Here is a 12,885-nt window from a genome sequence, read left to right as displayed (position 1 = left end):
GAAACAATTACAACCTATACTCAATGGGGACCACATCCTGCAAGAAATCTTTACTGAACCCCCTCATCTGGCCTACAAACAACCCTCCAACCTTTCCAAATGCATCATCAGAAGGAAGCTCCTCACAGACCAGCACACACACCAACTCAAAGCAGCACCAGACCCTGCCAGAAGAACAGGTGCAAAACCTGCAGACACCTCTCCATTGCTACAATGATCAACACGCCCACAACACATCTTTCAAGATCCATGGATCCTATACAGTGTTAGCACATGTGGTATATCTCATCCAGTGCACTAAATGCCCCAACAATAACTAATTATGTGGGTGAAACGAAACAATCACTACGTGTACATTCTTGAATGAACTCTCACAGGAAAATGACAAAAAAGACAAAAACACCCTGTGGGTGAACACTTTTCACAAAGCCACTCTATATCTGACCTCTCAGTCCTCATTCCCAAAGGAAACCTGCATAAAACTTTCAAAAGACGAGCCTGGGAGCTTAAATTTATTATTCTGCTAGACATTAAAAATCATGGACTGAAGAGACACATTGGATTTATGGCTTATTATGACACTTTTCAAGCTAGGAACCCCCTCTTTCTCCTGTGGCTGCAGAGGTGTTAATGGGACACTCTACCTTAAATGGTTCCTTACAATGTATGCTAACTACTTTGCTAAACAATCTATTCCACCTTGCATTTTGCTGTGATGCTTGGCGTACCTTTCCCAAACCTGAAGAGCAGCTCTGTGTAGCTCAAAAGCTTGTCTCTCTCACCAACAGAAGTTGGTCCAATAAAAGATATTCTCTCACCCACTTGGTCTCTCTAATAAAGAATCCTCTTCCTTTTAATTTTGAACATCATTTAAAAACACAATGAAGGAGCTCAGACCTGCAGATTTGTCATATTTGAGAATGTTATATTCTGGGGTAGCTTTCAGATTTACAAAAACCAAACCACTTACCCACTAATTTTAAAACCAAAATTAAACCATATGTAAAAACAATACAGCAGTCTAAGAGTTTTGTTTGAGTAAAGACTGCAAGATTTGGCTCATTATTCCCAGAATTGGACTCCCATCATGAATGACCCATCTATGCTGCCTATAAAAACCAACAGGAAGCATCACGTTGGCTTGGACTTTATGTAGAAACAAATGAGGAGGAAATGAAATTTGCCAAAATAAAAAGCACATTACTGGTACAGGCATGTTTCTAAAAGTGTATTACATTCAATAGAGTTAAAAAAAAATTAGTACAGCATTTGACAGTCTCCGTCTAATAATACAGAATCTTGTCAAGAATTTCTGAGAAAAATCAATATATACAATCAACATCTGAAAAGAAATAAAATTCAATGGGAACTCAAATTGGACCTCTGTTACTATAGTTCCATTTCCAGGAGTATAAACATCATATTGGAATAGATTGCCAAGAGCCAGCTCAGCCAGAACACAGAATTTTTGTCTTCTGTGAGGCAAAACAGTTGTTCCCTACCAAAATGTGTGCATCTAAAATGCAACCCTGACAGGCTTGATTATTCACTTACTTACATCAATGTGATTTGTAACTCTATTGGCATCAGTGGAGAAACAGGCCTGACAATCAGTTTGTGAACCTTAAGATGGTTCTGATCTGAAGAGGACACAAAGCTTGGTTTAAACAAAAGCACGAAAAGAAAACACAGCCTTGTTTTGAAAATGACGACTTTATCTCAAACTGCTGAGGTCATCACCAAACCATTTGTTCGTTGATGCGTCCCATGACATGATCTTGCATTTGAAACCTAAATACTTAAAGATACAGAAATTTTCCCCAGATTAATCCTCAATTGATGTAGTTCAATACTTGTGCCACAGTAAGATTTACCTGAAGGAATAAGGAGAGCATCCAACCTTCCTGCATTTTTTTTTATATTTGTGAACAATTTGAAAAAAAAAAAAAGTCACCTTTATACCACAAAAACACTCAGATTTGTACAATTTCTATACACAGCAGGATTCTTAGAACTGCACAGAACATAAAAGAAAGCCATTTGCAAAGGTTGGCACCTAAACTGCACCTGCAAAATGTGCGTAACTACTGTCACAACAGCGCACACTCTGCATTGGCATAGTTTAAAAAAAAAAATCACTTGTGTGCATTGAAAGGGTAAATCTTTGATCGGAATGCAATTGTCTGACCATTCACAGGTTTTGCAAATAGTATAATGTGACAACCTTTGGCCCATTAGACCTAAATGTTGATTGGTCTAATTATGCAAATCCTGAGAATATCACTATTTCTTGTCCTTCAATACATAATAAATCAGGGTCTCAGAGCTCCTCTAGCAAGAAGAATATTTTTAGCTTTTGCCTGAAGAAGTCCAGTTAAAGTAATTTCAGATTAAATCAACTGTCTTCCCTTTGTCCAAGATATTTTATGTGGAAAAAATATAACTATTATCCATGAAAACTCTTTAGTCTGATAGCAAATTCTAATCCCACAAATCTACCAACTACCTAAAATTAGAAATGGATATTAGAACATAGAGGGGGTTTTCAGGTCACAAACATAATGGGCCAAATTCATCCCTGGAGTTATATCAGGAATTAGCTTAGTCCAACAACACTCTGGATAAGAATGTTTTCTTTTAGATTTGGGAAGATGCAGTGAGATTTACTCTTCAGCAGAGGACTAGGCATGGGCTCTACATAAATCCCATTCAACAGGTGAGTCTCAGAGGTAAATTTCAGCCAAATGTAGCATATGAATTCGGAGCTGAAGTCAGTTTCACAGGCACCTTTGGGAACATAGACTGTAGTGGCCCCAGTATTCTTCAAAATGCCTGAGAGCAGCAGCACTGAAACACTAGGGCTGAAATGCTGGTCCCATTGAGGTCAATGGGGATTTTACCTCAAATATTATTCAGCGTCTTACCCCAATAGTCAAATAGCCAACTCCATAGGGATGCCATACCTCAGCTCCATCAAATTTTGTCATAAGCCCTACAGGCACTTGGAAAACAGATGATAAAGTACATGATAGCAAATGACAGGTGATCTGCTTAAAAATTGAATGAAGCTTCGTTAAGTTTAAAAAAAATAGGAAAATGTGATTGTAAACTACAAAAATTATCCTGGGGATTCAGGGGCAGCTGTTATACCTGAAAAAAATAAATGTAGAAACTTTAAAAAATATATAATATCTCTGGTACCATTTATTTGGCAGGGTTATGTTTTGTTTGTTTCAAGATTAAATTTAAATAGATACTGTTATATTAAAAGCAAGTTTCCTTTTATAGATTCATAGATTTTTAAGACCAGGATGGTGATCCATTATGATCATCTGGTCTGATTTTCTGCATACCCCAACCTGTAGAGCCTCACTCAGTAATTTCTGGATCAAGCGCATAATTTCTGTTTGAGCTACAGCATAGCTTTTAGAAATATAGCTAGTCTTAATTTAAAGACTTCAGGTGATGGAGAATCTTCCAAACCCTTAGAAATGTTGTTTCAATAGTTAATTACCCTCACTGTTAAAAATTTACACCTTATTTCTCACCTGAATTTGCCCATTTTCTACTTCCAATCACTGGAACCCATTAGACACCTTTTTCTGCTAGATTACAGAGCCCTCTGCTGTACTTTAGCATTAATATTAACTTTATACAGGGATTGGGTTTCCAGCTCTCTTTTAAAAAAAATATTGCCATTTAAATTAAAATAAGTATAAAAGGTATTTCTTTAATTAGTGGAACTAGATGGTAAGCTTTTGCTCACCAGCTTATTAGCAGAACAAGTGGCAGGAAACAAATTAATGATTTTTTTAACTGTAAAGTTGAGAGCTAATCTTAGAATGGACCTATTTAGTCTTATTTAGTCTTATTATAGCAATGGCATTTGAACTGGAATGTACTTTATGAAGATTTTGGAAAATATTCATGTTCCCTCCCTCCCCCCATTTTCAGCCTTGTTTAATTAAAAGCCAACTGTGATTATTTATTCTAGCTAATTAGCTTGTCATATCTATTTAAATTAGCTGAGTAGGAATGAATCAGATATTCAATTCCATGAAAATGTTCTCATACTAAACTAAAGCCCAATTCTAGAGGCACAGAGTACAACTGGCTGAACCAAAAGGGTTTAAGGACTCTGTTTCACTTGCTAACAAGATTTGTATGCTCTGTGTAGATCCATTAATATGCCAGATCAAATCCTGCTTACCTCCATGTCAATGGCACTTCTCATGAGTAAGGCAAGCAGAATTTGGCCTATTCACATTATAGGCATGATATATTAGGTAAATATAACTTCACTGACAGAGTTGACAGCTGTTGAGGAAAAACAAGATAAGTTGAACTGCATGAGCACTTTTCTTAGATAATCTCTGTTAAAGTGGTGCCATTTAACTATGAAAACTCAAGCTAATCAATCATATAAATGAGAATAATATGTCTGATCTCTTCTTTTGTTGAATGGTTTATTTAAAATATAGAATGGTATCTGCTCAAGAACCAAACTGAGCACATCTTCAAGAGAGACCTGTGGCCCATTCAGAAGTTTTAGTAACCCCTTTATGGTGCTAGAAAAATGGATCCCAATATATATCTCTCTCCTGTTTATCAGTGACACGCCTCAGTGTTCATTCTGATGACTTTTCTGTAAGATGTATGTGTGATGGAATCCCCAGGGTGCAGCCTGGGACTGTGGGACCTCTGCCCCCTTAACTCTCTCCAGTCTGGACTGTCTCTCACAGTTCCTTGCTACTGACCAGCAGCAAGCCCCTCCAGGTGCTGTTATCACTCAGCACAACTGCATGTGGAGCCCCCACACCCAGCTAGATTGCATGAATGCTCCCAGAGCCACTCATGAATATCACAGAGAAAGGAACCAGCCGAATCCCACCCTCCCCCCACAGCTCCCAGCACTGTACCCCAGGAATATACAGTCTTGCACTGCTCAAGATGGGCAGTGCAAATTTATTAATTGGTTCACCACTTCATCATTGGAAAGTGGTTATACACCAGCCTTTGCAAACCAGAGCAGTTTTGCCATACACTTCATACAAACTACTGGTAAAGAAACAGTAAAACAAAATGTATTGACAACAAAAGGTAGATTTTAAGTGATTATAAGTGATAGGCAAAAAGTCAGAGTTAGTTAATAAAATAAAATATAAGCACACAGTCAAAACTCTCAACCCTATTAGACTGGGCAACATCTAGATTAAGAACAGGGTTATGCGGTTATATCTTAGAGCTTGGCTGTAGACAATGGATCGTGTGGTGTGTCCTGGACGGAAGCTGGAGGCATGTAGGTAAGTGTAGCGGTCAGTAGGTTTCCGGTATAGGGTGGTATTTATGTGACCATCGCTTATTAGCACAGTAGTGTCCAGGAAATGGACCGCTTGTGTGGATTGATCTAGGCTGAGGTTGATGGTGGGATGGAAATTATTGAAATCATGGTGAAATTCCTCAAGGGCTTCTTTTCCATGGGTCCAGATGATGAAGATGTCATCAATGTAGCGCAAGTAGAGTAGGGGCGTTAGGGGACGAGAGCTAAGAAAGCGTTGTTCTGAGTCAGCCATAAAAATGTTGGCATATTGTGGGGCCATGCGGGTACCCATAACAGTGCCGCTGACTTGAAGGTATATATTGTCCCCAAATGTGAAATAGTTGTGGGTGAGGACAAAATCACAAAGTTCAGCCACCAGGTTAGCTGTGACATTATCAGGGATACTGTTCCTGATAGCTTGTAGTCCATCTTTGTGTGGAATATTGGTGTAGAGGGCTTCTACGTCCATAGTGGCCAGGATGGTGTTTTCTGGAAGATCACCGATGGACTGTAGTTTCCTCAGGAAGTCAGTGGTGTCTCGAAGATAGCTGGGAGTGCTATCAAGCATTCTTAAAACTACAATACCCACCTGCTGAAGTGAAAAAACAGATTGACAGAGCCAGATGAGTACCTAGAAGTCACCTCCTACAAGACAGGCCCAACAAAGAAAATAACAGAACACCACTAGCCCCCAACTAAAACCTCTCCAGCGCATCATCAGAGGTCTACACCCTATCCTGAAAGATGATCCTTTATTCTCACAGATCTTGGGAGACAGACCTGTCCTCGCTTACAGACAACCCCCCAACCTAAAGCAAATACTCACCAGCAACCACACATCACTGAACAAAACCACTGATCCAGGAACCTATCCTTGTAACAAAGCCCGATGCCAACTCTGTCCACATATCTATTCAAGTGACATCATCATAGGACCTAATCACATCAGCCATACCATCAGGGGCTCGTTCACCTGCACATCTACCAATGTGATATATGCCATCATGTGCCAGCAATGCCCCTCTGCCATGTACATTGGCCAAACCGGACAGTCTCTCCGCAAAAGAATTAATGGACACAAATCTGACATCAGGAATCATAATACTCAAAAACCAGTGGGAGAACACTTTAACCTGTCTGGTCATTCTATGACAGACCTGCGGGTGGCTATTTTACAACAGAAAAACTTCAAAAACAGACTCCAACGAGAGACTGCTGAGCTGGAATTGATATGCAAACTAGACACAATCAACTCAGGATTGAATAAGGACTGGGAATGGCTGAGCCATTACAAACATTGAATCTATCTCCCCTTGTAAGTATTCTCACACTTCTTATCAAACTGTCTGTTCTGGGCTAGCTTGATTATCACTTCAAAAGTTTTTTTTCCTCTTACTTAATTGACCTCTCAGAGTTGGTAAGACCACTCCCACCTGTTTATGCTCTCTGTATATGTGTGTGTGTGTATATATATATCCTCAATATTTATTCCACTCTGTATGCATCCAAAGAAGTGGGCTGTAGTCCACGAAAGCTTATGCTCTAATAAATTTGTTAGTCTCTAAGGTGCCACAAGTACTCCTGTTCTTTTTACGGATACAGACTAACACGGCTGCTACTCTGAAATCTAGATTAAGCAATTTCTCTCACCTCTCTGGATATTGCAGTTCATATAGTACACAGATTTCACCCTGGCCCAGGTTTCAAGTCTCCTCTGTTAGAGTCTTAACTCTTCTCAGTGTCCTTCTTGCTTGCAGCAAAGGTGGGAGCAGGAGAAAGGCCAAGCATGGGGCCCCGGTATTCTGTTTTATATCATCAGTCCCATACGTTTGGGGAACACAAATCTAGGCATGTCTCATGGGCATTGCTGAGTCTCCAGGCAAGGTTGAGCAATTCCCCCGTGTGGCCTCATGCAGGTGAGTCATTGAATTGTAGCTCCCTTGCTGGACAATGCCTGTTGATGGGTTGTTTGACACCCCACCTGGGCGTTGGTTACTTTCCTTGCTGTTTCTGGGGAGCTAATATCTGGCTGATTCCTCAATTTACAGGATGTTTTAGTGACAACCGTACAACACAATTCTCATAACTTTATATGCATTAATGATGATAGAAAAATGACTTTCAGCAGATCATAACCTTCCCCCCCGTCAATACCTCTCACAGCCTGCTTTATATGCAATACCATAATTATACACAGATGAGGAATATGGAGGTTACAAGATGATCCCCCAGAGTATAATATGTCACAGTATGCATGTGATATTTCTCTCCATGTACTATAGTACAGCTGGTCTTAATAGGAGGTGTCTCTCCAAACATTTCATCAAAAGAAGTGTCTTTTTTCCTACTAAAAAATGCTTTTTGAACATTAAAAATGTTCAATCATCTCTATTTACTGGTTTTCTGCATTACATTTGTTTTCCAAACTGTACAAGAAAATACTGTGAGAGAATTGGCCACAGTGCTTGGTAATTTATTAGTGGTTATTGCTCGGTGCCTTTAAAAAAAAATTGTGATATATGTAGCATTCTATACAGAGGAACACTATTTTTTTTTAAAGATAGCCATTGTTATTTTTCTTCATTGCTAGACGATAGAATACAAATGCTAGAAAAGAAAGGGAACATACGTTCATGATTTCAACAACAGCTGCAAAAAAACACTGAATTCTCAATCATGTCTGCAAAAATGACCAACTCAATACAGCAGCTAAGTAGGTAGACTAAAACAAAAACCTTTATATATGACGGTAAAAGGTTCTGCAAACTGACCCTATGAGTTAGAGGTAACAAATGGAAAGAAAAAGAAATGACAACTAGCTTCATGTGTGGGGCTGAAAGAAACAAAACAGGTGAAGAAAGTGACTGCAAAAGCAATGCTCAGTTCTAAGTTTCCCTTCATTTAAAATGACATTGCTTTGGCAATGCAGTGTTGTTGTAGCCCTGTCGGTCCCAGGATATTAGTGAGACAAAGTTGGTGAGGTAATATCTTTTGTTAGATTAACTATTGTTGGTGAGAGAGACAAGCTTTCCAGCCACACAGAGCTCTTCTTCAGGTCTGAGAACAGATTATTTAGTATAAAGTAATTACCTGACAATACGTGCTAGAGTAGCCATTAACACCTCTACAGTCCTAGGACAAAAAGAGGGGGTTAGTGGGTTACAGATTGTTGTAATAAACCATAAATCCAGTATCAGAGGGGTAGCCGTGTTAGTCTGAATCTGTAAAAAGCAACAGAGGGTCCTGTGGCACCTTTAAGACTAACCTTTAATCCAGTGTCTCTGTTCAGTCCACAATTATTTTTTAAGCCTGGGAGCTTAAATTCATTACTCTGCTAGATACTAAAACTCCTGGACTGAACAGAGACACTGGATTTATGGTTTATTACCCATTAATCCATTATTTTTTTCCTACAACTATAGAGGTGTTAACAGGCCTCACTACCTTGAATACACTAAATAATCTGTTGCACCTGGCATTTTGCTGTAACCTTGGGAATACCTTTCCCAGCTTTGAAGAGCTGTGTGTGTCTCAAAAGCTGGTCTCCTCACCAACAGAAATTGATCCAATAAAAGATATTTTATCACCCACCTTGTGTCTCTAGTTGCTTTGGTAAAGCAGTTGCCCCAGTTAATAGGATTGGGGGAGGGGTGTGTGAGAAAAGACGGAGGGTCAGCAGGGCCAAATGGTGTTGCGAACTGGCAGAAGGGGGAGTATGTTTCTGAACAGCAGACTGCAGGGAAGTCCACCAAGAACTTGACTCCTGGTGGCACTGGCACATGCACTGTATCGCCAAGAGATAGAACCCTCGCCACCCGAGAGAGACCTGGGGTCCCTGTGAAGGGGAGGACAAGCAGGGACTGGAATGGGGTCTCTTCTGGGATAATATAATAATTAATGGAGATATCCTATCTCCTAGAACTGGAAGGGGACCTTGAAGGTCATCGAGTCCAGCCCCCTGCCTTCACTAGCAGGACCAAATACTGATTTTGCCCCAGATCCCCAAGTGGCCCCTTCAAGGATTGCACTCACAACCCTGGGTTTAGCAGGCCAATGCTCAAACCACTGAGCTATGGATACAGGGACCAGAATTTGCCCCCCCCCCACCCGCCCAATCTGACTTGATGCCAGTGTGGTAAGAAACAAAGCATAGTTGTCAATGTTTTTTTTTTCTCCTTAGCAATGCATGCATGCACTATGCTGTCAAGAAAAAAAAAATCATCAAACGCTCCTGAGTAAATAAGGGTTGCTTGAGCTCTAACAGCTTAAGACACTCACTGAACCTAATGCATTTCTCAAGCTCAAAATGGTGCTCCCATCTCTGCCATGCCTCATCACAACAGAAAGTCACAAGCAGCAGAATGCAATGTGCAAAAGGAAACACCCCCACATACACAAGACCATCCAAATCCTGCCCTCAAATTGATTTTGGTGGCATTGCACAGCCAAAGTTTGGCCCATATTCTGAGATTTAGGATAAAAGGATAATAAGTTATTATAATTTTTATCGAGCTGCTCACTTGCCAGTCTCTAGTTCTTTCTTTTAAGCCCTACAACACCCGGGTGCCTCCAGAGAGAAGGGCGAGGGGGCATTTTAAAAGAATTAACTTCCTCATTGTGAATCTAAACTTGTTTTGGGATGAAGGGAGGTCTGGATCACAACATTGTTATTCTTAATCTCACTCTTGACATTTAGAGGACGACGTTTCAATTATTTATATGAATCTTTTTCTCTAAGCTACAATCCATTTGTAGCAATGCTTCAAAAAACAAAGGACATTTTATTCATTATTAACCTCTTTTCCAAACACAGGCACGGAGACTGGAAAAAAGGCTTTGCTCTTTCAAAACAGACTAATGATAATATTAGGTATAAAAACAGTTTGATCCATTGGTCTAATCAATACCATTATATAGTGTTCCATCCATCATCATAGTATCTGAGTGCCTTTTTACACTTTTTGATCTGTTATTAGAAGAGAGTTAAATTCAAATATGTTTTGACACCATGTCTTTGCATCTCAGCATGCCCTCAAGACACCAGGGACCATTTCTATATTCTTTCCTTCCTATATTAAGAATCTCCTAGATTAGATTTTCCTATCAAGATACCAAAAGACTCAAGATGGCACTTTCCTCCCTTGTACCATACGTGTTGGTTTATGAGCCGAACAATAGTTCAAAGAGCATTTTCACAGAACATTTTGTATGAATTGTTTTCCTACTGAAAATGGATACACATTCACCTTTGAAAAGATGATCAATAGAAATGGCTCTAAAATTGAAAAACAAATGGAGAAAAAAGTCAGATTATTTTACCAACGTCTTTATTTGCAGTAGTTTAGTATTAGATTTATATCAAATTATCAGCATGGGCATTTTCACAACTGATCTGTGAACTGAAAATGCTAAATTGATTTTAGTGTTTTACAGTCAATTTTAATAGCCATTTCCTAGTCTGCTGCTTACAATATATTAAATTTAGCTTTTTTTAATCCTTCAGGATAGTTTTAAAGTTTTATATGGTGTAGCTACAGTATCCAGTCTCCTGAAGCCTCTCATGTATGTATAGTGTCAATGAGGACATTGTGAAAGCGTTTGTCCTTCAAACTGGCGAGCCTATGAAATGTTTTTGGAGAAATGCACTACACCATAAGGATATATATGGTCTGGCCATGAGAATAAATTAGATAGCATCTTCCATCTGAGGATCAAAGATTCAGAAGTTTGGTGTACTCTGGAGAACACCCACCAGATTGGGCTCCTACTTTGAGAATTTTGCCAGAGTTTAAGGATAAGCCAAGAACTGGAAAGGACCTAGAAAGGTCATTGAGTCCAGTCCCCTGCCTTCACTAGCAGGACCAATTTTTGCCCCAGATCCCTAAGAGGCTCACTAGCTGTGTGGCAGCATCAGGATTTAGGCAACTTTGCACATGCCCAATGTTGGAAATTTAGGGGACTATGGGATTTAGGTGCCTACAGGGTTAGGAGGAAGCTGAGCAGTTGTTTTGAGAATGTCAGTGGTGCCTAATTGTTAGACTTAAGTACCTTGTGAATATGGTCCTTTATACATCAATCTGTAGCCTCAAGCCTGTGAGGTTGTTTCCCCATTTTATGGATAACGCCACAGGAAGTCCATGGCAAAGACAGGAATCAAATTTGGTTCTCTTGATTTCCAGTCATGTGCCTTAACCGTAAAACAACCCCTTTCCCTAAAAGTTGCAAATACTAAGATTTTTAAAGTTTGGGGACTCTCACTTGATATCTGTACAATTATTACAAAATCAAAAGCTTTTTAAAAAAAAAAAAATAAGGCTAACTTTTAAACTCTCATTCAATATTACCTGAGGGTTTAATCATGAGGCAGACCATGACGACCTACTGCAGCAACCACCCTTTGATAAAATGGTCACTTCACTGAGTATGCATATGGTTCTCTTCCCCCACCCTTGTTCTATTAAATAGAAGTCTTTGATTTCAGATTTTTAAATTTGTTTGAGGTTTTCAAGCATTTTCGATGAGGAATTACTAATTGTTTATACAGCAGTTTGTTCAATTACAAAACTATTTTTAATGAGTAGGGAGGAGTTTCAAAAGCACTCAGTGCTGGCTTAAGTGTTACGACTTTAATGGGAGCAGACTTAAGTCAAGGCTGAGCCCTTTTGAGAATTCCACCGTTAGTTGTGAACCCAGTCCAGCATTAGTTTAAATCAATTGGCTTCCGGGAGTTATAAATATATGAAATTACTAAAAAAAAAAAAAAAAAAAAAGTATCAATTTAAACCCATGACTCAGCCATAATCTTCCCAGGGATGAGAGATTTAATATATGGAGATATATCTATCTCATAGAACTGGAAAGGACCTTGAAAGGTCATTGAGTCCATCCCCTGCCTTCACTAGCAGGACCAATTTTTGCCCCAGATCCCTAAATGGCCCTCTCAAGGATTGAACTCACAACCCTGGGTTTAGCAGGCCAATGCTCAAACTACAGAGCTATCCCTCACCCCTATTTACTTTCTTCCAATATGTAATTTCCTAATTTATTGCAGTCTTGCAGGCAAGGGCAATGTGGGTCTACAAGTGATACTACATTTCTATCCTTAATAATAAAGTTTCAGCAGTTAAAACCTGTTTTGTATAGGAGCAGAACTACACAGAGAAAATTCAACCCTGTACAGAGGGTTAGTACAAGGCCCAGGCAATAGCCCTCAAAATAGCATTTAAGTGAATGTAAGCAGTCCATATGCCTTTATACTACACTTCTGAAGAGGGGCAAAATTTCACTATGAGTGCCCCCAGCCAATCAGGAATACCAGTATGATACTGTACTAGATCATCTGATCTACATACTAAAGAGTTTTTCCGCTTTTGAAAATACAGATTTTAGAAGCTTGTTTGTTCACAGTTACACTACAGTGGCTACAGGAAGTATGTACTGATTTTTTTATATATAAGTGTGCTTTTTCAAGTTGGGTGGGTTTGTAGCACACTGAAATTGTGAGCCTTTAGTATTGAAGAAAAAGAAATTGCAACACACCATCAGCAACAACTGCTCATGGTGGT

The 12,885-nt window shown here is 39.4% G+C and overlaps 1 long non-coding RNA gene across 1 annotated transcript in view; it reads right to left on the bottom strand.

The window, feature by feature from the left end:
* The window catches only part of LOC135974247 (uncharacterized), a 93,182-nt gene that overhangs the window by 29,251 nt on the left and 51,046 nt on the right, over positions 1–12,885 (bottom strand). The gene's annotated exons all lie outside the window — the stretch shown is intronic.

Source organism: Chrysemys picta, chromosome 11 (genome assembly GCF_011386835.1).
Source record: "Chrysemys picta bellii isolate R12L10 chromosome 11, ASM1138683v2, whole genome shotgun sequence".
NCBI lineage: Eukaryota > Metazoa > Chordata > Testudines > Emydidae > Chrysemys > Chrysemys picta.
This window is presented reverse-complemented; position numbering and strand designations above follow the sequence as displayed.